The sequence below is a fragment of the Ictidomys tridecemlineatus genome, chromosome X (assembly GCF_052094955.1).
Source record: "Ictidomys tridecemlineatus isolate mIctTri1 chromosome X, mIctTri1.hap1, whole genome shotgun sequence".
NCBI lineage: Eukaryota > Metazoa > Chordata > Mammalia > Rodentia > Sciuridae > Ictidomys > Ictidomys tridecemlineatus.
Window position 1 is genome coordinate 99,803,664 of NC_135493.1, and position 25,084 is coordinate 99,828,747.

The following is a 25,084-nucleotide window of genomic DNA, read 5'->3' on the forward strand; positions in this document are numbered from 1 at the left end:
GTGGCACATGCCTATAATCCCAGCAGCTCAGGAGGCTGATGCAGGAGTTCAAGGACAACCTCAGAAATTTAGCAAGTCACTGAGCAACTGTCTGTAAATAAAAACAAAAACAACTGGGGATGTGTCTCAGTGGTTAAGCATTCCTGGTTTCAATCCTCCATACCAAAAAAAAAAAAAGAAAGAAAGAAAAAGAAAAAAGAAAAAAAAGAAAGAAAGAAAAAAGAAAAAAAAAGAAAGAAAAAGAAAAAAGAAAAAAAAGAAAGAAAGCAAGTACTGCCTTTTCATAATGTTGACTGCTTTGCTTTGAATGATATTTATAAATTTAAAGGTATTCATGTGAAAGTCCCAATAGGACTTTTAAGATTATTTTAATTGACATATCATATTTGTACATATTAATGGGGTACAATGTAATAATTCAGTAAAATGTGTGTGTTTGATAAAATCAGGGTAATTAGCACTTCACTCTCCTTAAACATTTATCATATAGGCTTGTAATCTCTGTAGTCTTCTAGTTATTTTGAAATGCATAATAAATTGTTATAGACTATAGTTATCTAATTATGCTGTAGAACTAATTCCTTCTACTTAAATATGTCTTAGTATTGTTATCTAATCTTTCTCTATTCTCCCTCCCTGCACTCTTCCTGGTCTCAAGTGACAATTTTTCTACTTTCTGCTTTTGTAAAATCAACATGTTTAACTTCCACAAATGAGTGAGAATATGTGCCATTTGTCTTTCTATATCTGACTTATTTTACTTAACATGATGTCCAACAGGGAGTTTTAAAATTAATAAATGATTCTAGATTTATATAATAGAATAAATTGATAAGAAAATCTGAAGTTATATTAGAAAACAACAAGAATGAAGATGTTGTCTTTAAATAAATAAATCATAGAAAATTAAAATATTACATTAGGGTCAGAGTAATTAACAGTAATGCATATGAAACTTAGGAGAAGAATATAAAATTGAAAGATACTTTATATGTATGTATATTTACTACATATAGTAGGAGAAATAACCTTCTACAACCAGAGACTGAATTCAGTTACCTGAAAATTTTGTAGAATAAAATTTATTTCCTTAGGGAAGAGGGGTTTTTTGGCTTTTAGCCTGGCTAATATCTTAATAGACTTTTTCTGTTGAAAAGAGAGTAACCCTTCTCTTTCTTTACCTACAATGCCAAAATATATACAAAATATTTTTAAAAAGAAAGGGTTAATATTTTAGAAAACATCAAGAATTTGAGAGTTGTTTCTTGAGTGATTAAGGAGAAAGGTGCCATAAATGGAAAGTACCAATATCAGGATTAATTTACAGTGAAAGAATATGTTAGATCATGGTAGGAAGCTAGATACTTAGTTATAGTTATAAATAGTGAAAAATTTCAATTGCATATAAAGGATGCCAAATATCAATGAAAAATAAAGACTGATATTAAATTGGTATTACAATACCCAAAACATTCAGTAAAACCAATAACTTTGGTTGTGTTTGGTTAGTAGCATTTTGCAAGGAACAAGGGTAATACATAGCTAGTACAGATCAAAATGGGACAATTATGGTGAATAGATGTTTCTAGTCAATGAAAATAGTACAGTGTTAAGAACAATGACTCTTTTGATGGGCTAATTGGAATCAAATCTCAATTCTTTACTTGATTACTATGTTGATTTAATTAATTTTCTCAACTTCAATGTGCTCAGTAGCCACATTTGTAAAATAGAAATGATAATGGGGCTATTATGACTATAGTGTGAGCTAATTAATACAAAGAATTTATAAAGTGATTGCCACATACTAAGTACCTACTAAGAGAGAGAGATAATACTATTGTTGTTCTAACAATAATAGTATCAAGAGGACAACAGAAGATAACAGAGCAAGAAAAAAGAGAGAAGCAATTCAAGAATAGACCTGAAGAGACAAACTCTGTTTTGCCAACAAAACAAAACAAACAAACAAAAACAGGAAGGAAGTGCTCCTGAAATATCAGGGATAGGAAAGCTACACTTGATGTGGTATTACCTATGTTATGTGCTCATCAAGCACTATATCCCTCTGCTTTCTATTATAGGTTAAATTCCCTGGAATCAGACCTTGAAATATTGTTTGGGTTGAATGATATTGAGCAGGATCAATATCTACAAAAGGGAGAGGAGGAAAGTGGGATTAGGCAGTGAAAGAAACCCGTGTTGTGATTCTTCCAATTAATTTTGTTACAATTCTCACAGATCATTGCATCCCTCCCTCACCAATAACTTAATGTCATATAAAAAATAAGGCTATTTAAATAACAATCTGGTCCTTCCATCATGTTTTTGTCATAGTCTGGGCCAAAATGATGTTACTGATTTTCAAAATTATGTTACTCAGTCTAAGGGCAAGAGTGATATCTATAGGTGTGGAAGGTACATCCTCAAAGCATGTATTTACTATTCTCATCTGTGTGATGCTTCATTCTGTGTAGTAGGAGGTGCATCATTCAATGATTTTTTTTTGTTTATCCAAGTGTGTTCCTAAATGCGTGAGAGGTATAAAATTCACTCTTGAAACTTCATTGAGTTTTTCTTTCACCCTATTGAGAACATGAGTATCACTAAGGCTTCCTGCATACTAGCTGTTTCTTGGTTATCTAGACTTATGAGCAAGATACAATAGTGGATCAGTGTGATATTCTGTGGGATTTTCAGAAAGTTCAACTCTCTTTGAAATATACTATGACAGAGGGCAAATGAGTTAACATAAACCTGGAGCAAAACTATAAATATTCGTCTTTGCTCTTCCCGTGTGAATGAAAACAATTAGAAAAAATTCATTAACTGTATTAATGGCCACAAACCACACACCTGAGGCCATAGTGATCTGCTATATGGCTATAATTTAGGCAGCTATTTGGTTGAATTTGCTTTAGTCTTACTATTGATCCTGGTCTTGGAGATCAGAAAGGGCTCCTTGTTCCTGGGTGTTGAAGATTAAATACCCACGAAATGCTGAGACAACTGTAGAAAGCAAGTTTTACTTAAGAAAAGGACAGAGATAGACTTCTCTGAAGAAAAGAGGCCCCAGAACTGGATGTCTGAGGGAGGGGGTGTGTCTTGCTTTTTTATAGACCACAGAGCCCCCTCTCTAATTATTGCCTTCTCTTTCTTCTCCATGTATGTGCCTAAGAGCAGAGACATGGAAGTTAATTGTTAGCAACCCAGAGTGCTGAAGAGCACAATGGCAGAGGTTAACCTTGTGTTCCCACCATTCTCATCTATCTGTCCCGTTATTCTATTATCATTCAGGTTCCATACAGTTTACCAGATCAGTAAATTAAATGCAGATATTATGGAGATAACAACCCTGAGTCCTTTCTATTTTGAAAAGAAGACACTAATTTCTGCCATATATCCCTCCATTCAGGTGCAAAATTGTTTTTTTATTTATCATGTTAAGTGATGTGGGGGCAATTTCAGAAGCTGTTTCTTAGCTTTTCCCATTATGACAGCTTTTTCTTGTACAGATCAAGTATTCTATATGGGAATTTTGTTAACTCCCAAGTATATCAATCCCAATTACACATCAATTTACATGGGAAATGACCACCAGGTATATTTATGGACACAGTGTATCCACTGTAAGCCAGACTGCAGGCAGGTGTCTTAACTATTCACCATATGCCCTCACTCAAAATAGAGGGGTGTGGAAAATGATGTGTAGGGCCTCTTGGTATTACTATACATTTAGACTCTGTTTAATAGCTCTTTTAATTGGTTAATCTTTTAAAAATTTTAGTTGTAAATGGACACAATATCTTTATTTATTTATTTTTATGTGGAGTTTAGAATTAAACCCAGTGCCTCACATGTGCTCCCAGCCCAATATTTGGTTATTCTGTAAGTTATACTGTGAGAGGGGATGAAGGCATCCATTATGATATCCACTTCCCAAGGCATTACATTTTTTTTCCTCCTAGAGAACATGATTCCTTTCAGTTAATGTTCCAAGGCTAAAAACTAGCTTATGTCTGAAATTGATGCAGTGGATCTTGATATTTTATTTCTTTTGATAGCAAGATGGGAAATACCCTGGTTGGCTGCCAGTATATATATGCCCTAGGTACCCCATGATTTCTTAAGCTTCTTAAAAGGTCACAACTCCTTGGTTACCACTCCCAAACTTCTGTCATATAATGATCGCATCTACCATGCTTTTGCCAATTAAATATCTCCACCTGATCCTACTGATGCAAGTCCTATCATATTCATTGCTATAAAAACATAAGACGCTAACACAGCTCATAAATAGAATGGTAAGGGAGAAAGACTATTAGAAGATTGGTATTTAGGAGGTATCTTAGGAGATTCAAAAAAGAGAATTATAAATAATTTTAAGCAAAGTATTTTCTAAATCCTTAAATACTGTATATCCCAAAGTTGATTTGTATGAGTGACAGTGAGCATTAAGATCAAGGCATCATCTTGGTTCCCACTTTCACCATTTTCCTACTCTTTAATAGAAAGGCCTCTGTGTTATTTATCTTTCAGTCTGTGTAAAAAAAATATTGGTGAAAAACAATTTAAAGGAGTTAAAGATGTATTTTGGCTCAGAATTTCAGAGGTTTGGTCAGTTGGTACTGTTGTTTCTGGGCCTCAGGTGAGGCAGAATATCATGGCAAGGTTGGTCTAGTAGAACAAAGCTATATGCCTCACGACTACAAGAAAGACAGATAGGGGCCTGGGCCAAAATATACCTTTCAAAGTAAACAACCTTTTCCAACTAAGCCTCACTTCCTAAAGTTTCCTCTACTTCCCAATAATACAAAATGCAGGGGACTAAAACTTCAACATGAACTTTGAGGGACATTCTAGATCCACACTATAACATCCTGGCTTTTTAAATTTTATCTTTAACTGCACATAAAAGCATAAAATATGTACATATTAGTGGCATACCTTATAATTTATTGATACATGTATGCGTTGCATAATGTTTAAATCAGGTTAAGTATATTTATCTCTGCAAACATTTATTATTGTTTATGGTGAAAACTTTAAAAATCCTTTCTTATAGCTTTCTGAAATGTATGCCATGCATTACTATCTATAGTAACCCTACTGTGTGATAGTGCATCAGAACTTCTTGCTTCTATCTAAGTTTTCTTTAAGTAATCACATTAGAGTTTCCCAGTGGTATAAATGCTTATAGATTTTACAACGGAAAAACTAAAAAATGCTATCTATGTTGAGAAAATTAATACTAATAATGACAAGGTATAAAACTGGTTTGAAATTTGTATGATTTCCAATCTTTGCTTTCAACAAAACCAAAGGGGGCCAAAGTTAGTGACCTAATAACTCAGAAAGAGTACAATGTATTGAAAGACATTGCTATAACCTAACTCTATTATTATCTACTTATGATTATGAAGAAGTATACTCAGTATATAAATCTATGAAAATAAAAAAAGGAAGCAGAATTGATGTTGCGTTTTGACTTACTCTAGCAATAAGCAATATAAATCTACAGATAAATAAACCAACTGAAAACGCAAAAAACATAAATCATCCATCTCATTTAGAAATAAACTGCTGATAATTTTTTACACTTTAGGTAGATGCTTTTCTTGAAATTTATAAAATATTGCTTTGTTTTGCTTTGACATATTATGTGCAATTAATATTTAGAGCTGGTAAAAAACAGAAGGAAATTTAGTATTTAGAAGTTTGTGATGACAGAAAATTTACAAAAATAATTTCAATGTAGATTCATATTATTTTGCTTCACAAATGTAGATTACTATGATCAATATAAATAAGACTTTAAAATACAAAAATGTATTATATTATGATTATGTGGAAGAAGTATAATGGTTATATGATTATAAGGATAAAACAGATAATAACAAGATTTCTCATTGTAAAATAAGAGTTTGTTTATGCATTGCTTTTCGTGATTGTTTGGTTATAGCAGATCATTGTGGTATTTGGATGCTAAGAGAGACTTTGAAAAATGTCATTGTATATAATATGTGCAAAATTACATCTTTTGAAACTTCTTAAAAGTAATAAAAACACATTAGAATATAAATGTATAATGTCTAAAATATTTTAAAATCCATTTAACATGGATATGAATAAAACTTTTGTGAAACTGAAAAACAGAAGGACTGAGCCACCAAAGAAAAACATGTGCCTGCCTCTGTGTTCCAATTATTTGAAGTGTTTGTGGTGCCCTTTAAATACTTAAACCTATTCTTCCTGTATCTTTTCTATTTTGCATAATACAATTCATTTATTACTATTCAATTTCAGTATATATTTAGCCTTGTGTAAGAACATAGACATTTCCTGATTAGGTTTTATACATGGCTCAATGTCACTGATAAAACCAAACAAAATGTAACTATAAACAAAAAGAACTATTACTGTTATAGTATTCTATTTTTAAATTCCCATGCATAAATAACTTACATATTTTTTATTACTTATATGTATCATTGTGAATCTATGTCTTTATGTATATATATGTGCCATACCTGCAAGCTAACTTATAGAAATATTAATGAGAACCATCAAGGCCTATTTCAAATGTAAAAGACCATGAGGCTCAACTGTACAAACAACTCCTTTGTCCCAGAGGTTAGAAAGATTAAAATTCAAAGGCCAATGCCTGTTTTACATAGGTTTTGACTAATGATTTGAGGCTATTTTCAAGGACTGTTCAACATAGATTTTTATCAAAGATTTTGGTGCTGTTTACAATACATGTCTTACCTAGATTTTGACCAATGATTTTAGTGCTTTCTTCAATACCTGTTTTACATAGATTTTGCTTTGCAATCTATGTTTTGCGTAGATTTTACTCCATGCTCTACTCAGAACCATATAAATACCTAAACTAACACACCAAAATGGGTTTTTCTCTATCAGGTTTCCTCTCATACAGAGAGAGTTCTCTCTCTTCTTGCTTAAATAAATCCTACTCCATTTACTCTTACCTTTAGGGATCATCTGTGGATTTTATTCTTTAAATTTGTGCTACAAGAACTCAGAAGGAAATTGGCAAAGCCAGGAATGTAGTCTCATCTCAAAACTCTGGTTTCAATATCCTACTACATTTTCCAGGCTGGCCTCAATCTCCTAGGCTCAAGCAATCCTCCTCCCTCAGCCTCCTGATATACTTGAATTTTAATAAATACTCCAGAACTTTATTTATTTTAGAAGATTATTTAGATAAATTAATATAAGTTTCAGCTATTTTACTGAGAATTTTACTAAGTAAACTATAAATGTAATTTACTGTAGTTCAAGTTGGTTTTAATATATGAATTGCTCAAGTAAAGAGAATGGTCCTCAACTTTTATTTACAACATTATCTTAATGTCAAGATTCCCTTCACTTGAATATGTCTCTGTATAACTAACTCATTCCATGTCTGTGAAGAATTAGCAGCATTCAGGTTAGCTCAATATTAACATATAATATCTTTTCAGAAATTACATCCAAGTCATTTATCATTTGTTTTAAAGCCAGTTCAAAAAAATTGTCAATATTTTATTTTTAGAAAATTATGTAGATAATTTAATATAAGTTTCAGCTATTTTACTGAGAGTTTTACTAAGTAAAGTATAAATTATGTGGAAAATCATTTGTGTTTATTACAAGTTTGTTTACTGATTCTGGATTTTTAATGTAACTACAATTTATCCAAATGAAAATAATCTTCACACCACCTGTTTCATCAGTGTGGAAAACTCTGACACCATGACTTTTGTCCAAATGTTACAGACTCCATATGCTATCTTCCTTTAAGTTTCTCCTAATGCTTTGCACCACCAATACTGCCCCACAGCCAAAAATAAGACTTCCTTTAAAAATCTACCATTTTCCTTGAATTCTCAAAGCCTTAGTTTTTATCTGCAAGTATTGCTTTCTATGCACTTATAATATTTATACACATATTCCATATGTTAGTCCTATAAGATTTGATGGAAAAAAATTATGTCAAACTAATTTATTTTCCTGAAAACCCCTGAGAAACCAGCCTTTACCTCAGAGCAAAGCCTGTCCAAGGAAGGGGGCATGACCCTTGTCCTTGGAAAGACCCACAGAGCACTCCTACACACATACCCACCCTGATGAGTTGTTTTATCTACAAATAACAGGAGAGATCTGCTGTGCCAGGTGTCCCTGACTCAGTCAGGCTAGGTGGGGACCCATACAACCCCTTAGCAGCCACCAATCAGCATGAGGCAGGGAAAATACCTGGGATGCCAGATGACCCTCCCAGTAGTTTATGGTGGTTGATAACATGTTGGGAAACCATATAGTTCAGCACTACACCCCTCTTGGCTTAAACCAATTAGTTCAAAAGAATCCCCCTCTTGTACTAGCCAATCACCCCTATCCAACTTGTTCCCTCCAGTGAATGTGCTAATCATGTTTTAGAGTTGTTTTATGATTTTTCTGTGGTGTGTGATGATTTTCTAAGAGATGCTATGATGTATTTGGGGTCCCTGCCTTCCCCAAAGAGTGTATAAAACTGCTGCAAACCCTGGGCTCAGGACCTCTCAGGTCACCTGTTGCTGTGTGCGCGGAGGACTGAGCTAGCTGTCAATAAATGCCTCTTTGTTGCTTACATGGATCTTGATCTCTGGTGGTCTTTAGGGGGTTCCAGAACTTGAGCATAACACCCCAAAGGACACTGTAATGTAGTATTGAAACTTGAGTTTTGAGATGAAGCCAGATTCCCTGCTTCAGTTAGTGGATGGAGTTTGTGCAAGCTGAAGATCACTGGAATGGAAATAAGTTGCTTTAGTGTTAGCAGCTACACACAGCAGGAGATATCTACCTACATCAGCCCCCAGGGTCATATCCAGTAAAACCTAATTTTTTCTGCTACTTTGAGCAGCATGTTGCAGCTCTTGGTATCACAGTGAAATCCCCAGCAACTCATTGCCAATTTATTTCTGGGCTCTTGTCTTGCAAATTTGAAGAATAAAATTTACAGACAATAACAGAAGGGAAGAGTAAACTGAGTAGGATTTATTTAAGTGAGAAGAGAAGAGGTACAATCCCTGTGATGCAGGAGTGAACCTGAAAGCAGGATACCATTTTGGTGTGCTAGTTTAGGGAATTACATGGGTTTTGGGGTTGAGAATGAGAAACTGATGTGACTCTGTAAGAGTAAAAGAAATTGAAGTTAAAGAGTAAACGACCGGGCATTGTAAAGTTTCCAAGCTGCAAGGCCTGAGTTAAAAAGTGAAGAACCAGGTATTGTTAAATTCCTCTGTTAGGACAATACCCGAACTGTCCAGTAAATATTCCTCCTGATCCTCTGGCTGTTTAATAACTAAGGGTTCTGTGTAGCCCGGCACGTAGGCATCCAGGCCCCAAAACCAATCAGTTTGAATGTGTACCCCGCTTAGAAGTGACCAATCACCCCTGCCCAGCCTGTTCCCACCAATTAATGTACTAATCATGTCTAAGAGTTGTTGTTTGATTTTCCCGCCCCTCATGATGATTTGTCCTGATGTATGCAAAGCTTCCGCCCTCCCCCCAAAAAAGTGTACTTAAGCATTGCTCAACCCCTGCTCTGGGCTCTGGGCTACTCTATCTTCCTGAGTGGGCCTAGAGCCTCAGAGGGCTGAATTACGATCCTCAATAAAAATCCCCTTATGCTTATTGCATGAAGCCGGTCTCTTGTGGTCTCTTCCTCCAACGTTCCGCTGGTGTCTTACAACTCCATTTTTGAAAAACCAGTCTGTACCTCAGAGCAGGGGCCTGTCCAAGTGGGGGGTGGATTACCCTTGTTCTTAGAAAACCTGAGCATTCCTAGGCACTCTGCTGAGTCAAATAACAGGAATGGCCTGTGGAGCCAGATATCTTTAACTACAGTGACCAGATGTCCTTGACTCAGCAATACAAGTTCCTGGAAAGATCAAAAGAATGCTTGAGGCCTAATTTGGACAATAGCAACAACCAATCAGAGTGAGACAGGGAAGATACCTGAAATACCAAGTGGCCCTCCCAGTAGTTGATAACAGGATTTGGCAACTCTGCAAGTTTAGCATAATATACTCTTGCAACCCCTTGTGGCCTAAACCAATCAGTTCAAATTTATCCACCAATTGAACTAACCAATCACCCTTACCTAACTTGTTTCCACCAATGGAAGTGCTAATCAATGTTAAGAATTATTGTTTGATTTCCCACGGTGTGAAATGATTTGCTGTGCAATGTAGTGACACATAGAATATCTGCAAAAAACCTATAAATCTTCACTGAACTAAGGATCAGAACTCAGATCACTGCATTGGAAATGGTTTTGAGTCCAGGCTCCAGCTCTTGTGTGATTGCATCAGATTCGGCTCCTGGAGGTCTATTTGGGGTCCCACGAATCTAGCACTACAAGAATCCATCAAAATCTATGTAAAATAGGCACTGAAAAAGTACCAAAGTCATTGGTCAAAATCTATATAAAACAAGTACTGAAAAAAAGTACATCAAAGTTATTGCCTTTGAATTTCAATCCTTCCTGGAACTTCCATTCTGTTCACCTCCATTTTCTATTTTTCCCACCCATGAGACAAAGGGGTGTTCCCACAGGTGAAGCCTCATAGTCTTTTACATTTGAAAAAGGACTTGAAGATTTCCCTTAATGTTTTTATGGGTTATCCTGCTAGTATGGCCTCTGCCTTTGAATGGTGTCCTTTATCCTGACTGCCTGGTCATTTTATTATCTATTCTATTCTCATTCACTATGACAATACTGAGTACATTAGTCAAAATCAATAGATGAATAATTGTTTCCATTCCTGTTAAATTTTCAAAGGTACCCAATATTTTTCCAAACATAAATGCTAATTATAAGAATATATATTCATGGCATACTTTTATTTCAAATAATCCATACTTCTTATATTTTGATTAAGTTATATGATTCTCCTCTCCAATATTTTTAAATAATAATACTTAAGTATTATTTTAGACCTAGCCAAATATGTAGAAAAAGTAAAACATCAATTTTCCTAGAGTTCCCATAATCTTCATTAATTATTGCTATTCCTTATGAATCTAACAGAGTTCATTCTTCCAACTAGCCTTATTAAAAAAAATCTCTGCATCATACAAAATAAAATATTTATGAATAAACAAAATATCATTACTTCTCAGTAAATTTATCAAATAATTTCTATAATTATGAAAGTTTAGGCAACATAAAATAATAATAGCATTGTTACTATTAAAATTAATACATCTAGGAAGAGTTTACTATATATAATGCTTTATAATATAAAATTGTACATATGCTTTATACAAATCATATCATTTTATGTTCATAGAAATCCCAAGTACTATTACCATTTTCATTTAGCATAAAAAGAAAAAGGCTCACAAAGTCAAAACCTCTATCATCTCTTTGATTTCCTTGATGAGAAATGTTTACTACATCATTCTGGCTACCTGCTCTACTGGTTTACTTCTCCATAGTGGGGAAATCAGCTATCAGGTTGGGAAAGGTAGACCTATGTCTGAGTTTATGAATTTGATGATGCCAATGAATAAAAATTACTAAATTTTGCCAATTCAATCTCTACCTTCTTTCTTAAACTCTTTGCCCAGTGAGAAGTAAATATCCTCTGTGAATCCTTCCTTCAGACTTGAACTTTTCCAGCACTGGACTGTGCTAACATCAAAACCAATATATCAAGAATATTATGAAGTTCATTATTATCATACATCTAATCCAGACTCTCTAGTCCATATTTTATTAGTAATTAAGCTAATATATTGATATCTATCTGCCAAACTTTTTTGACTCTCTTAATTTTTGCTATTTCTATATAGACATAAAACTATAGAGGTTACAAATAACAAGTGGGAAAAAATCATGATCCAAAGGCTGAAACTAAAAATTGTTCCTTTATGGCCTTATACTTTTAAAAATATTCTCAGCTAAGCAAGATTTAACAGAAATCTGAAATTTCATAATTGTGGACACTTTTCCATGAGAAATTCCTGTTTAGATTGTTTTCTTGTGTATACTATTTAAACCTTTATGACTTAAAATGCACATCCTATTTTGTTTTGATTTTGAATGTTAAAAAAAATAATCAGACAAAATACCAAAGGGCATAGACCTTTCAGATATCTGAGATATTGAAAATTGTTTTTAACTTAAGTTTCCCTGTTGATCAGAATACCTCAAAATACTAAAATATACAGATTCCAAAATATATAAATATACATTTAACCAAACTAGAAGTTTATTTCACACTCACTAAGCTCCAATGAGCAGGTCTCTATTTTGTTTCTCTACCATTATCTAAGCCACTGCTCTCTGATAACATATTTAGCAAAGATGAGAATGTATCATTTATACTCTGAAATGTGGCTAGTATGAACAAGAAACAAAATTATTGATTGTATTTAATCTTAATTATTTTAAACTTAGATGGTCACTGGTGGCTAATAGCTACAATATCAGACAGAACACATCATAAAAGTTATCATCATAAATATCCAGTCAATGGGAGGAGGAAAAAACAAATAGCAGGAGGTATTTTGTTTCCAAAACTTTGATCTAGAAGTGGCACTCATGTCTACATAAATCCCATTGATGGAAAATGATCATATAGGCATACCCAGATGGGTACTTGTAAATAAGAACTTATTATGGCCAACTGCTTTTCAGTTATAGCTATATACTGTGAAAGAAGGAATATATTATATTGACCAGTAATAAGCTCTATTATATATGACTAGAAATAATTTTTAGATATTTTTTGGCTAAAATTTGTTAATAAAGTAGAAAAGTTAGAAGTAGAGAATTAGAGAAGTGAAAAATAGTGATGATGATGGCCATGGTCTTTCTCTATTTTTCTGGCCTAAATAAATAAGAAAAGAAATAGAAAATACATGAGAATAGAGAATTGATAAAAAGCTCAAAATAGCAAGGGCATCTAGAGTTTTCTGGCTCTCTTTATGAATCCCCTAAGGAAAAATAATCCCATTTCTGTAATAAACTGCAAGCAGATGGCTGGATACATTTGATGCTACTGAATCCACTAAGTAGTCATGAAGTTGCAGAACTGACAGAAGCTGTACTTAAGCAAAAGGACCCAGTAGTATTGATATCCCAATACATAAATAGTATGAAAGTAGATGTTTTCACAAAGGAAGAAGTAGTAGCAGAGCAAGAAAAGAGCCAAGGAAGTTTAAAAGACATGTTTAAAGAAAGAAGACTGGATATTGGGATATCAGGAGACTCTTGGATCATTCACTAACTAGTAGAGTGTATGAGATAATTTACCTCACGTCAATTTTATCTTCTGTAAAATTAAGAGTATTAATATTGCCCATGAATCAGAATCCTTTCAGTTACACATGATATAAAATCAGCAAAAGCTAACTTATACAAAGGAGGCAATTTGTTAGTTCATGAAACTTTGTAAACCAGTCTGTGGTATTTAAAAAGTAAAACTATATCATCAGGATTATTTCTCTCTCTTGGTATTCATATTGATGAGTAAAGTTGGTAAAGCCTAGGTTATACAGCTATTTCAGTGTTCAAGAGGAAATTTATTATAATTCATAGCTCAATGAGACCCTATACAATGGGGAAAGATAATGAATGGAAAAAAGAAAAAAAACGACCAAAAAAAGGATGTTCAGTAACCTAAATGATCTTTATAGATCTCTATAATTATAAAAGTCTGAATTCATTTATGAATTTGACTATATAAATTTCATCTGACAAATGTACTGGTCATGTTCACAGGTGTTCAATTTCTTTAATCCAGTCCTACATGACATTTACTTGCTATTGCAAGTGAAAGAATTGATTCATTACACTCTAATTTTCAGTTTCAAAAGGGCCTTATTTTATATTATATCTCTTGGCCTAAATATGCTAACTTTCATATGCTATCACCTTCTCAATGTGCTTAGTTTAACATCTATGCTTTATTAAAATACTAAAATCCTAGTTCACATTTATAAAATGTGTCACTTTTCTTTTACTTGGAAAATGAGCAACTAAGAAGACATTTATGAGTGGTAGAGGCAGTATGATAACCTTATCAGGATCAAAATTATTAAAAAACCAAAAGCCTATGAGATGTAATATAAGGATGCTGTCTTTTATATTACATGCTCAAACACTGGAAATTCATTCTTAAAGCAAGGATATTTTCTATTATTATTAATTCACTCATTTAATAAATGTATGTTGAACAACTGACAATGTTGCTCAAGAACAGCACTGAATAAACCTGAAAGTAATCTCTCCTCATCATGGAGCTTTAATTTAGTGGTCAAAAGAGTAGTAATGTATTGTTATCATCCTAATAGATGTAAACCCAAATTCCTATAGGAAACATTGAAGAAAGGGATAAAATAAAATTCAGTGTAAGATGTAGTTACTGGTATGCCTACGGGTAAATTGGAAAATGTATACCCCAACCCAAGATATTCAAACAAATTTTATTTTTAAACTTTGTACCAGGCATATAAAACAGCTACTGGGGAGATTGCATAATGATTGACCAAATCTAGATTCTTGCTTCATATCTGAATGCAAACTGCAGCATCAAAATGCAGGCTCTCCTTGGTCAGGAAAGTAGATGTCATTTACCCTAACCTCCTCCAATGTAACATCTCTATATGACAATAGACTTTCTCTAAACATCTTCCCTTAGATGAAGACAAGCCCCCTTTCCTTTCAGATTAGTTAAAAAATGGAGACATTTTTAGGACAGAATTCATCCAAAAAGTGAAGCTAATCACAAAATAATCAAAACAGAAGGTTAAAACACAATGTAATTGATAAATTGAGAAAAAGCACCTATTCCTAAAGGAACAAAAATCTAGCCAGAATTTGACTTGGCTGACACAGTTACTGACCACAGCAGTGCAATTCCTCTCCTTGTCTGGACTTGACCCAGCTATTCAGATTCTTAGCCTGAAATATACTCAAATTTGCTATACTTCTATGCCTCTTATAAAAATGTTAGCCCCTGTTAGATTCTATTTAATGTTTTCTTTCAACTGCAATGCCAGGTTGTCTACATTAGCTTTCAGCTGTTCAGTGATTTGGTACAATAGCCCCACTGGGTCCTAGCTCTTTGAATGAAAGAGAGGATGCCTATGGTAACTACAGATGTCTATTTAGGATTCAGACAATTATTTATTGATGTTAGTTTTAGTTACTTGGTCCTTCTTAGTGATTCTTATAGATTCAGATATCTGGACAACCATGATTACATATTTTTCTCTCCCTCTATCTGGTTTGCATGCCACATATTCATGAGTTATTTCATAAGACATACCATATCCTTAGGGAGAACTCTTGTCTCTTCAGCTGTTATCCTTAATTAAAATTCACTTCATGTTTTCCAACAATAATACTACATCTTACCTATTTTGAAGTCTAGCTTTCAAACTGAGATCAAAGTTGATAATTAGTAGTAGAAATATCGAGATGTAAAACTTGTCATATGGGCCAGAATGTAGGTACTAATTACAAATATTGTTAGTACCAGTTAATGCATATACTCATAAAACTAAACACCACTACTTTAATTACCATACCAGATTTAACCTTAAATATAAGATAGTCCCTCATGTGGAAATGATTTATAGCTGGATCTCCTCTGCGTAAAATCATCAGTAAGTGGTCTTCCCCACCAATGTTTCCTGCTAAACAGTATCTTCCCCAAGAGTCTTGTATTGGTCTCTATTCTGTAGTTTGTTGTTAGAGAGATACATGGTCACTTGCTGTGATCTGCTCTGCTCAGACCATTTTCTAGCTTCCTGTAACCTTTCAAGTAAGCATTATTCTCTGTTGATTCCCTACCAAGCACAAATCTATCCCAAACCTTGGTACTACTGAGAAAGTTTCTGTTACTGCAATTGGACTTTCCTCTCTGAAAATATATTCAGTCCTTTCAAAAGTAAAGTTAAGAAATACTCTTAAAAGATGACATTTTCTTCTATGATTCTATACATTTACAGCATTGTAAATGAAACCGTCTGTTTACTAACTGTAGTCAAGGCTTCACATTGGTTCTCTCACAAAATGTAGTTTAGGAGTGGTATTTAGGCAGTTGTTGCATATCAATTCTTGCTGCACTCAGATTCTTATACATTTCAGTCTAGCTCTGAAACACTGTTGGATCACAGATGCAATATGATTATACTCACATGTTCAAAGAAACCAGTTTCCATATTTGATCTTCCTCATGTTTTTGTCCCCCACACAATGACACCTTTCATAACACAGGTGAATATGGTTCTATTCATCTCCTCTTATAGACAGGGCTCAATCTTAATGCCTCTAAGATTCCAAAACCTCCTCAATTCCAGTTTTGATTAAGGTCTACCTTTCTGCCTTGGATATAGAGTAAATTCCTTCTCAACATTTTAGTCAGACAAACAGTTAAATTCTCTTGCTCACCTTGGGGACATTGGAAAATTTCTTGAACCCTATATCCTCCCACCCTGGCTGTCCCTTCAAAAATCAAGTTCAGTTCATGAATATCTAATTGGATTACTTTATTTAACTATTTCATTCTATGATTTAATTTTTTTTAAATTTGTTTTAATTAGTTATACATGACAGTAGAATGCATTTATGTACTTTGATATAATATACATAGATGAGATATAATTTCTCATTTTTTCTAAGTATACATGTTGCAGAATCATATTGGTCATGTAGTCATTTTTTTCTCTGCTAAAGCTCTCATCCTTTGCCCAAGATTTCCTGGTCACATAGGATTGGAAACCCCTCTATCAGGCAATGCCTAGCTAATGATCATCTCTACCATTTCTGATCCCTAGGGTGGATCACATCTTTCACAGGTCTCTGTGCAGTGTGGGGGGTAGGAATGTGTATTTTATTGTCAGCTTCTACTTCCTCCTTTGTTTTTTTTTTTTTCCATCTGGGATTCAACGCCTGGAAATTTCATTCCCCCACTCCTTTGTTATAAGGCCTCCTCATACATCACATCCTTCTTTTAATCTGAAGTCACTCACTTTCATGATTCAACTTTAGAGGTGTAAGTCATGGTCTAATTCCACAATGGAAGAAATATCTAAGATATAGTATATCCAGTTAATTCATCAAGCCTGGTTCTGCAAGTGTTAAAAGTGTGAGATTTAGAAATCCTTTTCCCCCTCTTCACAAAGGTTATTTTTTCCTTATTTTGTGAGAACAGTCAAATTTTAGGTCAAATATGTTATTTCACTTCTTTATTCTCAGTGGTACATACTCCCTTTTTGCCTGTCTGTACATTTGAATGACAAACTTCATGATTCAACCTTGGAGGTGGCTGAAAAGGAAGATGACTTAAAGGGAAGTGAAAATATATCTGTTGAAATGTGAAAGTATTAGACCTACTTAAAAAATATCTGCTACACATATTTCTCTAGAATGTCCTGATTAGAAGTTTTACAGAAACCAATTTCAACTAATCTGAAGTGTAAAATATTTTCAATGATATGATATGGATTTGATTTTTACTTTGTTGTTCATGATCCAATAAGACATGCATTTCAAATTATCTTATTTTATTTCCCCTGAAGGAATTCAGGGCATTGTCTAGAGAAAGGAAAAAATACTCTGTTTAGGAAGACAGAAAGAGGAAGAGAGGAAAAGAGGGAAGAGAGGGGAGAGAGAGCAAGAGGGAGAGGGAGAGGAAGAGAAAGAGGGAAAGAAAAGAAGGAGGAGGAGGAGGAGGAAGGAAAGAAGGAGAGGAGGGGGAGGAGGAAGAGGATAGGAAGGAAGGAAAGAAGACTTTTAAATAAAATGTGATCACTTCTTTCCTACTCAAATTTTCCTGATTCAAGGATTTGATCAATTAATCAATTTTTTTGTGGTGCTAAGGATCAAACTCAAGGCCTTGAACATACTAGGCAATCACAGCTCTACCAATGAACTATACCCCAGCCTTCTGATAGAGCGATTTGAGCCTATCTATTCTCTATATCTCTTTCCATTATGTAAAAAATGAGCTCCAACACTTTCAGCTTAAGATGGTCAAATGTGCATAACTATTATTCTCATTTTATCCCATTATATGAAAAATTATTTAATAGCTGGAGAAAATTTCACAAAAGTGAACTTGATATGATTCATCATGTAGAAAGCATCTTCATTAGCCAGTCTGCCCTACACAAGGAAAAACAGAATGTGTTAACTTTCTTGATATTCTGGGTTAGAAATTACTTACTTTGAAACCACTGCCACCTTAAGATACTCTGTATAATGAGAGGCATTATACAGTATAGCAGAGACTATATATTTTTATACATATAGGTTAATGCTCCCCAAATGCATATGTAATATACTGCAAAATGATAAATCTGAAGCCATTATGCCAAATTAAATATTCTTACATATGTACAAATAATATTCCTTACATCATGAAACTGATTAAGGGATGTAATTGTTAATTTAAGTTATTTCCAAAGGAATAAAAGTTAAAATGATAAATTCCTTTAAAGACATGTGCAGGCTTTTAAAGTACCAAGATCTAAAACTATAGTCAGCTTACAGAACAGACTATAGTTTAACAATATAAAACTTTAGTATAAAATATATTACTCTGACACTGATTTGATCACTTTGGGATCCACGTGGTAAATTTTATGCCCAAGATTGAAAACATCTCAGGAATTAATTTGTGAAAAACAAAAGAGTTCCATATCATTTTACTTACTTTTTCAGGCTTTCATGAACATATCTATTTTCTTTAACTTCCTGTGACATACATATTTATATGCATATACACATATATGTGTAAATTCATTAATTTCTTCATTAATTTTGTTGAGTATTCTGTCAAGCCTTGAGGAACTGGTAATTTCTCACACAGAATTTAACTTAACAAAAGGGAAATACTTTATATATATTATATTATAAGTATATAATAAACCAATAAACACAATAACTGGATTTTGTGATAACATCCAGAAATTAAATAAATGGGATGTTGAAATACACAGAAATATTATAGTTAGTGATAGACTCTCTGAGCACATGACCTTTGAATTAAGACTTTTCAAAAGAGGATGACATGAAAGGGAACAATAGAAAATTTTGAGAAATTGCAAAGATCAGAAAAGAATACAGTTAAACAAACTGAAGCAATATCTAATTAGCAATGAAAGTTTTATAGAACAAAATTACTACTTTAAAAGTCCAGATTATATAGTTAAGAAATTTTATCTCATCTGCCACAAAAATTAAAATTAGACTACAGTTTAATTGTGTTTTTACCATGTATAATGTCTAAAACTTTATGAACTTGTGCTGCATATATACTTATTTTTGGAGTCCCTAATATATTCTCAAAATATCATACTAGGTGCTAATAATCAACAGAGCAAGAAGACAGATACATCTACCATTCTCATTAAATGAATATACTGGTGAAGGTAGCAGTATTTAAACAATAAGCAAAACCTCATCCATTCTTTGAAAGAGGGACAGGGTATAAAGGAAATCCACTACAGACGCATCCAACACAGTCCAGCATATTTTGGAAATACTGCTTTAGGATGAAGTTATTTATTGTAGAACAAGGAGAATCTCTGGATTTAAATTATTTTATAAGTTAAAATATTCTTAAGTTAACAAACAAGACTTTTTTAATGGCCAATGCAAATAGTAGTGTTCTAATAGTTACAAAATATAAATTTTTACTGTAAATAGTACAATTTCTAAGTTGAGACACTAAATTTATATAGTTTTGGCCAGATGCAGTGGTTTATGCCTATAATCTCAGGAGGTTGAGGTAGGAGGAACACAAGTTTGAGACCAGCCTCAGAAACTTAGTGAGACCTTGTCTCAAAATAAGAAATAAAAAGGACTAGGGATGTAGTTTAGTGGCAAAGAACCTCAGGTTCAATTTCCAGTACCAAATAAATACATTTTAAGTAGCTTTATAATCATGCTTATAAAATAATAATAAACATACAGATCTAAACATATTCTAATATTTTAACGCATTTCCTGGAAATCTTATCACTATCAAGATCTAATCAATGAAGCTGCTTAAAATCTGCAGGAAATTAATGAAAGTTTGTTTTCTTATGCTCTGTAACTTTATATTATTAATTAGTAATGGCCTTAAGTTCTTTTCATGACATGCATTTTCCCCTAAATAAAATTTTGATTAAGGGCTTCTTTACCATTTTTAAATTACAAAGTAAAAAGTCATCTGTCTAACAGAAAGTCCCTCATTATTTTTATAGACACCCTTAGGGAGTATAAGATTAATAGTATCCTATATATTTAGATGTGCAATTAGATATCTTCTTCCTGCAATTTAATTCTCAAGATTCTTAGTGATAAAAATCATGCATCACAAAATAATTTCTATTGTTTTAAAAATCAAGACATTTGTACAGATATATAATAAAAGTACTTTAAAAATGTATATTGCTCTACATAAACCTATAGGTTTAATGTCTAATGTGCTACCAATATATAAAATGGTAAGATTAATTTGAGAATAGAATGAAATCTTTATTGTCCAATAACTGGACATTTGTTTAAACACCCTATCTATTCATATATTAAACTGCTCAATAATCAGCATAAGTCCAGGTAAATAGGTGGTTAGAGAGGCTAAAAACAGTATCCATATGCTTTTTAACTTAATCAAGATTAGAGAATGTTATCAATTATTATGCTGGTACAGACAGACAGTAATAAATAAAAGGAAGGAAAAATACATCTAAGCTAAAGAACAAACACAAGATACAGCCCATTTTCTTTGGCAGCTTGCAGAATATGAGTCCTGCTAGGTAAGTTTCCCTAAGTAGGAACATTACCTGGGAGTATTATAGAAAGAAGGAATCTTAGTTCATGTCCAAACCTACTGAATCACATTTTAACAAGGTCCTAAGTTATACCTATATACATTAAGTTTGAGAAGTGCCTGTTTAGAGGCTGCTTCAGGTGTAATTAACATCAAAGGCTCCATTAAAAGCTCTTCTACTTTGTACTCAATGTTTTTCTTTACTTCTTAAGGAGTATAGAAACTGTCTAGTTATCTTTGCTACATTTTCTTAATGAATGCTTAAATTACAAGTACATCATCATATACAAGCTGATAAATGTAAAGAAGGACTTTGCCTTCTCTCTTCATAAAGTTTCAGCCTCTCTAACTAAAAGAAGAAGCAAAACTGCAACATTTGGTCCTGTAAACAAATGATGCCACCTTTTTGTGGGATACCACATAATGTTCCAAAGTACAATCTTGAGGTATAATAGCTGCTTTATGGAAATACTTGCACATTCCTTTCTTGCTGCAAGACACTTCAGCTAAATGCAGAAAAAAAAAAACCAAATTTCTGCTTGATTATCACCAGAGAATCTAACACCTGCAACTTTAGATACCTCTGTTATCCAAAACAAACTGCCTTCCCCAAATGCCTCGGTCTAAAAATTAGTGCATTTGAGAATACAATTTTAAAACAACTAATGAGAAAGTTAAGTGAAAAGAGTTGAGTAATTTTACTAGGGAAATTTATTTTCTGTAAATTAAAAATCTTTGTATGTAAAATGTAAAATATAAAATACAATAGTTATGTACCTTAGTTTTTTTTTATGATGGTGGGGCTACTATTCATGAATAACAAAATGAGTCCTCAGAAATTTATTTAGACATATTTTTTTTCTATACAGATATATCTAACACAAAATGTTACACTGGTGACTACTTTTACTCCTGTGAAATGTTAGGCATGCAATTATATAGAAGTTTTTGTGACCCTGGTAGTTCATAAATTGCTGCAGGGCACAGAAAATACTTTCTTATCCTTCTCTATGACCTCTCAATAAACATTCAAAAACATTTTTTGATAAATATATCTCACAGGATAGCCCAAGATTTCATCAAATTACTCATAACAGCACACAATTTAAAACTTATGAACTGTTTATTTCCAGAGTTTTCATATATAATAGTTACAAAATTTATATATAAATTTTTTTTGGTACTAATGGTTAACCTCCAGGGTCGCTTAACAATTGAGCCACATCCCCAGCCATTTTATTTATTTATTTTTTTTATTTTGAGACAGGGTCTCACTAAGTTGCTGAGGTGAGGCTAGCAGCTCCATTTAATATTTTTATGCTACAATGTAAATATAAATGAAACCATGGAATGAAAAACCATGGATAAAAAGAACTGCTATAATATACATAAACTATTTGTGTGTGTGTACATGTATGTATATGTATACAAAATACACACATACATCTTATCTCCATATATGAATAGATAGATCTCTCTTTACATATACACATAAACATATATGTAGAGAGACACAGAAGGATGAGGAAAATGAGGAGGAGAGGAAGCACACTGCAGTCAAATAGCAAAAGAAAAGAAGCAAAATGGGGAAATTCAGGATGAATACAGAAAATGGAAAAAATCTGTAGGTAATATGAAGAGGAGACTGTAGAAAACTATACCAGAAACTGAAGACAGATTAAGAAGAACCTGTAATTCCTTGTAAAGAAATTAGAATGCATCCTGAATGCCAATAGTTATCAAACTTGAGTATGCATCAAAACTACTTGTCCACTTGTAATTTTCTAGTTTCTGATCCCATGTATAAACAACTAAGATATTTCAGAAAAAAAAGAACCCTATGGCGCATGCAGTGGGAATGTAACACTTTGAAATAAGTACATATTTCTAAGATCTTCTTAACAAAGGCTTGCCCTGGAGGAAAAGCATTTTACTAGAGCCCAACTAACTTGGCTTTTACTAGAACCTAATCTATCTGGTTAGCAAACACTGATGGAACAAAAGGGAAAAATAAATTGTAATAAAATATAGTATAAGACTTCAATATTTTTACACTAATGAATAGGACAATCACACAAAAAAATCACTAAGTAACACTAGATTTGAATAACACTGTAGACCAAATGGATATAACAGACCTATACAGATTATTCCATGCAACAGCATATAAGTACACCTTTTTTCTCAAGTGAACATGAAACATTCTCCAAGATAGATTACATGTTACATCACCAAACAAGTATTTTTTTAAAAAAAGATTGAAATCATAATAAATACCTTTCTGACAAAAAGCAAGAAAACTAGAAGTTGGTAGCAGAAGAAAATATGGAAATTCACAAATAAGTAGAAATTAAGCAACACATTTGCTCAATCATAGAGTCACAGAAGAAATCAAAAGAGAAAATACCTCAGAAAATATCTTGAGATATAATAAAGCAAAAGTACAATATACTCAAAATTATGGTATATAGGTAAAACAGTACTAAAAGGGAAGTTTGAAGTAGTTAGAGCCCACATTAAAAAGATCAAACTAACTGTACCATTTAAGGAACTACTAAAAGAAAATTTAGTCCAATGTAAGCTGAAGAAGGAATGACAAAGATTAGAGCAGATATAATTGGGATAGAGAATAGAATAAAACTGATAAAATTAAGGGTTATTTTTTTAAAGATTAAAAAAATCTTTGGAATTTTTGCTAGGCTAAGAAAAAAGACTCAAATAAATTCAGAAATGTGAGATGATATAGCTGATGCCAGAAATGAAAACAATAATAAGAGACTGCTATGAACAATTATCTGCCAAACTGAATAACATAGAAAAATGGATAAATTCCTAAACTCCTAGAAACTTATAGCCTACTGACAGAGAATCATGAAGAAATTTTAGAAAATTTTAATAGACCTATAACTATTAAGCATATAGATTTTGTAATCCTAAACCTCCCAACAATGAAAATTCCAGGACCAAATGACTTTGCTTGTGAATTCTAACAAACATGTATTGAAATTCCAGTCATTTTCAAATATTTGAAATGGAAGGAGTCTATACAACCAAAATAATTTTCTGAGGTCAGTATTACCATGATACCAAAGCCAGACAAACACACCAAAAGAAAACTAAACTAATTCATAATGAAAAACTCTCAACACTAATATTAGCAAATTGATCTCAATGGCTACACACTAAAAGGAACATACATCATGATCAATGAGATTTATCTCTGAGATGCCAGGATGATTCAATATATGTAAATGAAAGTATATGACACACCACATTAGTAGAATAAAGGATAAAAATCACAAAATCATCTCAATAGATACATAAAAAGCACTTGTAAAAATTTGATATGCTTTCATGATAAAAACTCTCAAAAAACTAAGAATAGAAGAAAATTGCCTCAACATAAAAAGGTAGTATATGACAAGTCAAGAACTAACATCACACACAGTGAGAGCAACTGGAAGTTTTCCTCTAAAATCAGAAAGAAAGCAGGCATGCCCCTGTCATCATTTCTATTCAACATAGTACTGGAATCTCTAACCAGAGTAATTAGGCAAAGAAAGATCAGAAACAAATGTCATCCAGATCAAAAGGCTAGAAGTAACTTTGTCCCTACTTACAAGTGACATGATCTTTTGTATAGAAAATTCTAAAAAAATATATCCAAAATATCAGTTATAACAAATGAAACTTCAGTAAAATTACAGGATACAAAATCAACATGTGAAAAGTTACTTTTCTATGCTCTAACTACAAATTATCCAAAATGGAAACGAAGAGAATAATCACTTTTACCACAACATCAAAAAGAAAAAGTACTTAGGAACTAAGGACTGAGTATAACAAAGACTTGTACATTAAAATCTACATAACACTGATGAAAGAAGCTAGACAAATAGAAATATATTTCATGTTTCTGGATTGAAGCGTTAATGTTAAAATGTCCATACCATCCGAAGCTGTCTATAGATATAAAACAATTATCATCAAAAACCTAATGACATTTTTACAGGGATAGAAAATAATTCTAGAATTCACATGAAGCTGCAAAAGACACAAAAAGCCAAATTAATCTTAGGAAAGAAGAATGATACTGGAAGCATCATACCTCCTGATTTCAATATACCTTTCAGAGCTGCATTAATTAAGGTTACTGGAATAAAAACTGACAATAGAATAATGAAACACAATAGAGAGTTTAGAAATAAATCTATGCATATATAGGCAACTGATCTTCCAAACAAGTGCCAAAAAATGTA